General features: G+C 44.0%; 1 protein-coding gene across 1 annotated transcript in view; it reads right to left on the minus strand.

Moving 5' to 3' along the window:
• Positions 1–4,876: 4,876 nt before the first annotated feature.
• The window catches only part of ACKR3 (atypical chemokine receptor 3), a 2,084-nt gene continuing 1,295 nt past the window's right edge, over positions 4,877–5,665 (minus strand). Inside the window, exon 2 of the mRNA XM_026852957.1 lies at positions 4,877–5,665. The gene's annotated coding sequence lies outside the window, so the exon portion shown is untranslated.

Raw genomic sequence — 5,665 nt, forward strand, 5'->3', positions numbered from 1 at the left:
CGGTGGAACTAAATTGATTAAGGTCATTTCCTAGGTAGGTTTGAAATCTTCTGCAACAATTTTTTGAAAAGAAAAAGAAAAATGTCCCCCCAAAAAAGGGAAAAGTCACTACTGCAAAAACATTAAATCTGCTTGGGTAACTCAGAATATATGTTGGCAAGGCAACATATCTCAGCTTGAACAGTAAACCTGCTATGTCAGAAGGCTCTGCAACATATGAAAGAGACTTGGGTTTCAATATATCATGCTGAATTTACTTCTTTTCAGCTTTTCACAGCAAAGTATTTGATGTCTATCCTTCCACTGTTGCAATCGATAGGTTGACCTTACTTAAAAGTTTCCCGACCTTTGCTGTTTTCAGTACTGTTCTGTTAAAATGTAATTTAACTCTTTTTCTTTAGTCTGGAAATTGCACTGTACAGACAGCAAACATGATAGGGGTGTGTTTTCCCTGCTGCAACCTAGAGGCAAGAGGCAAAAACATCCATCATCAGAGCTGGCTTAAAACCAGATGATGTCAAGAAGCATATGACGTACAGCGGCCCAGGCCCTCTGTTGAAGTGAACCTGTTGGGCTGCATTGATTTCACACTTCACACTGGAGCTAAGCCCACTGGCATCTCCAGAGGGTCTGGTTGGATTCCCAGCACTTTCTTGTAAACTTATGTACCTACTTAGTAAGATGAATCCTAGAATGGTTTGGGTTGGAAGGGACCTTAAAGCTCACCTAGTTCCACCCCCCCTGCCATGGGCAGGGACACTTTCCACTAGCCCAGGTTGCCCAAAGCCCCGTCCAACCTGGCCTGAACCCTTCCAGGGAGGGGGCAGCCACAGCTTCTCTGGGCAACCTCTGCCAGGGCCTCACCACCCTCACAGGGAAGAATTGCTTCCTTACATTTAATCTAAATCTCCCCTCTTTCAGTTTAAAACCATTACCCCCCATTCTATCTCTACACCCCCTGATCAAGAGTCCCCCCCATCTTTCCTGTAGCCCCTTTCAGTACTGGGAGGCTGCTATAAGGTCTCCCTGGAGCCTTCTCTTCTCCAGGCTGAACAACCCCAACTCTCTCAGGCTCAGGCTCTCTCAGCCTGTCCTCGCTCCAGTCCCTCAATCATCTTCATGGCCTTATATAACAACCAGAATATAACAAATAGCCAGAAAGGCCTTATTCTGATGCTCAGTCCAGTGATGAAGAGCATCCTACTCAACATTTTAGCCATAGAATTGAACAGTCTCCCTGGATTCACAGCATCACTGGGGTGTTGGTATCTCTTTGGTACTATGAAGTTATAACATTTCCAGGATAGAGACCTTTAGTTAAGGCCTTGCATGTATTCCACATAATCCAAAAAAACACAATAGATCAAGACTTACATGAAAAAAGTGGGTTGTTTTTGTTTTTTTTTTCAAACAGCAACTACCAAAATTGAAGGAGACTATTTTTTCTGATGACAGTGGATATTAGGAGAGTCAGACACATGCTTTAGGGTTACAGCTGGATTATTCATCACAGGATCTTTGTGAGCCTGGTCTGAAACGTATTATAACCCTGTAATGCAAGGACTTTTGCAAAAGCAAACTCACATCGTTATTATCTGTTGTGTTGCTATGATTACATCTTTGCATTACGGCTGTACATGGGTATTACACTGCATTAGTGATGCAGATGTGCACATCTGCACTCGCACCCATACATTTGCACAGGATTACAGCTAAAAGTCCTGATTCTACTTATAAAAATCCCTATAAATCCTGGATAGCTCCCTTTAAATCAGCAGCATTATCCTACTGTAAATCTGGGGTGTAAATCAGAGCAGACTCTGGCTTAGATACTCTTCAGCCACACACCGTAATGGAGTGGGAAGGCTAAAAGCAAACCATGGGCTCTGTATACATCAGTACCTCATCGCATCATGCCCTGCTCAGCCCCACACCCCATCACAGGGGCTGAGCCCCATTTCTCAAAGTACAAGCCCAAATCTCCTCATCAAGAAGCTCTCTGAAACAGATTAAGAGCTGGCTTTGGCAGCACTGCTGCCGCCACGTGCTTAAATATTGCTCACAGCTGAATTATTTCTTGCTTCTTAGGAACTTTAAATGGCTTTTATGCTCAGTGAACTCATGAAAGGCTAGTATCTAAAGTCAGCAGCATTGAAACAATGAATTAGCCAAAGGAGAAACAGGCCAATTAGGCGTTTCTTACATTATCTAGATGGTTGCCAGAAGAGCTGATTTAAAGTCACTGTGCTACACCTGAATGTCATTTATGGCTCATAAAAGGAAATCTGTGTTTAAGTAACAATAAAGCAGGACTACACTTTCTATACAAAGAAATTTTTTTAAAAAAAATTCCTTTCTCCCAGAGCAGATGTATTTTTATTTGCTCAGTGTGTGCCTCCGAGGCCCGTGGAGTCTGACAGCACTGAGATCCTTTCAGCCATAAAGCCCAAGAGTTATGCAGCAGGACTTCCTCCAGCATGGATTATATTTGACTTTTACTCATTTTTCCACTGAAGCTTTAACGCAGTGAATTTGAACTCCTCGCAAAGGCAAGACCTGAACCGCCATGTACACCTGTAGCTGTCAGAGGGAGATCCCTGGGCAGCCAGCCCACCAGTCCTGCAGCAAGAAGAAGTAGAGACCCTTTGCAACACCCCTAGCTCCAGAGTCAGGACATTTGGCCAAACAAGGTGACAGCAGCCATCACATCAGTCACTGTAAATCACAGTCACATCTGCCTGAGGACGTGTTATCTTCACTCACCCATTAGCTGCTCATAAATTCCCTCATATCAGACTCCAAGGGGTCCAAACCCACTTTGTGGTCTCAGTGCAAATACCAGCTGGGGGTATTGTGTCACACACAGCCATGAGGAAAGCTTCCTAGAACATACACGTTATTTCTTCCTTATACGTCTGACAAAGTTTGATTTTTGAGAATTTTCTGCACAAAACCAAGTCCTAACAAAAAATATGCAACAACAGACAAACTATATCCTTCCATCCCCCTGCACAGTCCGACCCTCCACTGATTTCCCATCACCTGCCCACTACCACCCTTCTTGCAGTCACGGCCACCTTGGGGCTGCCCACCTCTACACAAGGAGTGCCAATCCCCGGTGGGGACATCGTACACCCTTCCTAAACCCCAGTGCTGCTGGCGAGGAGGCTGCTGCCTCCCAGCTCCACCTGTCCTTTCAGGGGCCAAGGAGACAAGGTGGGTGCTCAGTCCCAGGTCTTCCCATCCGAGGAGCTGGAAAGGACCCGTGTGTGCGATGCTACAGCTGTTGATAGTGAGGCCATGGTCCCGAACTTTACCTGCTCTCTCAGTCTGATCCCACTTTTGGAAGAGGCATCATCCCACCACGATTCACCTCCCCAGGGAAGAGACCTGGAGACTTTTTCAGTCTAGTCTATGCAACTTGTCTGCAGGACCTCCCTGACACTCAGCACTGTCCAGGATACCTCCAAGGCTGATGCTGCACTGCAAGTACCAAAATGCAGAGAGAGAGAGAGAGAGAGAGAGAAAATAATTTGTGAGCTTCTGCAAACTCAAACCTCCAATTCAGCTACAGTATCACATGAAAACAACATACTGCTCCAGACAGAACTTAAACTGAAATAGATACACTGCTATACACTGAACACCCTGCAGGCACATGGCAGTAGGATGCCATGCACCTGCGGTAAGGACACACAGCTGCACGTACAGATACCGGGCATGGGAAGCAATGCCCAGCTAGATCAGGAACATTAATTTCTTGGTATTAACCTCCAATTTTAACTATCAGCATGTTCAGCTGTACCTTAAGAAAGGCTTACAGGAAGCTCAGAATACCCATCTCTCCTAAGAAGCATCAGCACAAAAGGCTGCACTTGTGTAGCAACGTTGTGACAGTTATGCTGGCAGCTCTTCTCTGCAACTGGCTCCTCCATTTGGGGATGGACCAGTGATTTTTTAGAAACGCCAAGGACTATGAGGGGAAGGAACACTTTGCAGTGCTGGCAACCATCTATTTTCATAGGATCACCTTTTACAAAGCAGTAATGTAACATGTAGAAAAAACCCCAAAATAATAATTACAAAATTGGCTGTCGGGATCTCTGAGGGTGAGGGCATACTTTAATTTAATAAGAATTTAAGTGTTGCCTTCACAGCAAAGCAGTTAGCACTGCGCTGGTGTTGCAGGACATGGAAACCAGCAACAGCAAGTCAGGGATGGCTGCAAAATATCACTGATTTAACATTAGTTACCTCGTCCGGAGATGAAGAGGACCATGATTCAAGTGCTTCACTGGCTTAAGGATCTCTCTACTTCATACATCCTGCAGCAGTGGAATCTTGCCCCACACTTTGACAACACAGCATTGCAAAGTCAATGCAAACCGACAAAGAGAAGAAGAGATAAAAAGGGATTTAATGCTGTCAGGACTGCTAACTCCCAAATTCCATCACAAGCAAAAGCCCCAGAGGACTGAACCTGGATTAGTCCAAATATCCACTCCATCTGCGTACTTCCATATTTTCCTTCCACATGTTTATTTTTAACTACAAACACAGCCTTTCATCACTCCCAGCAGCTTTCACCTTATAAATCCATCAGCTTTACCTTCCCCAACAGCACAGCCTTCCGCAGACCCGCTCCTCCCACCCTTTCCCCTCTCGCCACGCACCACCGGTGCTGTCTCACATTCCTCCATTCAATGGTTTCTGCCCACTGTCAACAAACATCAAGAAAATACAGACTGACCTGTTTGCTCCTGCACCAAACAAAGGAGGAAAGGTGGCTTTGGGATCTCTCCTTTTTAGCTTTTTTTTTTTTTTTTTTTTCCTAAGGAGAAGGAGGATAGCAAGTCAAACCACTGGTAGACATAGATTTCTTTTTTTCCCAGATCTTTATTTTACAAAAATAACTTACAAATAGAGACAACTCTCAGATCATTCATTCTGTGCATAAGGATACAGCTTTGTGAAGTATGGGTGTAGGAGTTAACAACTCTTACAATACTGTTAATTTTAACATGATGGTAACTATATTACACTACATACATATCATGCTCCAGACACGTGGGTATGACCACCACATAAAGCTATGGTCAGTGAAGTGTGCCAGCCACAGAGGATGCATCTAACAGATCATTTCCATTCTGCTATTTATCAGCATCCTCTTACCTATGATAGTTGAAACCAAATGGCAATCTAACACTCAGACTACAGCACCCTGGATACACTCATCAGCAATATATTTCAAATACATGATAAAAATATATTTAACTTTCAAATACAATTGTATAAGGTACACCAAGAGCCAGAAAATAAAGTCTCGAGCTTTTAAATACAACACACTATATATATATAACATATACAAGGAGACAAGAGGGAATCTACACGTGGAAGAAAAAGCTTATCCTGGAAATGCATGTTATCTATGGTACACAATGGCTTTATCTGCTAGAAAGTCATTTCCATTTGCATAGCATTGTTAAGAAGTCCAGACCGGACTAGGAGGAGATCAAACAAAACACAGCAACAAAAGGCTTAATTTTGGTACCACTTCCATTTTGCATCTGATTCTACTCTTAAATTAGTTTGCTATTTCTCTTTCGTAGGCTGGAACTCATGCCCCGTTCATAACACGCACAGGGAAAGGAGGGGTGGGGGGGTG

The sequence above is a fragment of the Athene cunicularia genome, assembly GCF_003259725.1.
Source record: "Athene cunicularia isolate RWA chromosome 7 unlocalized genomic scaffold, athCun1 chr7_part1, whole genome shotgun sequence".
Lineage (NCBI taxonomy): Eukaryota > Metazoa > Chordata > Aves > Strigiformes > Strigidae > Athene > Athene cunicularia.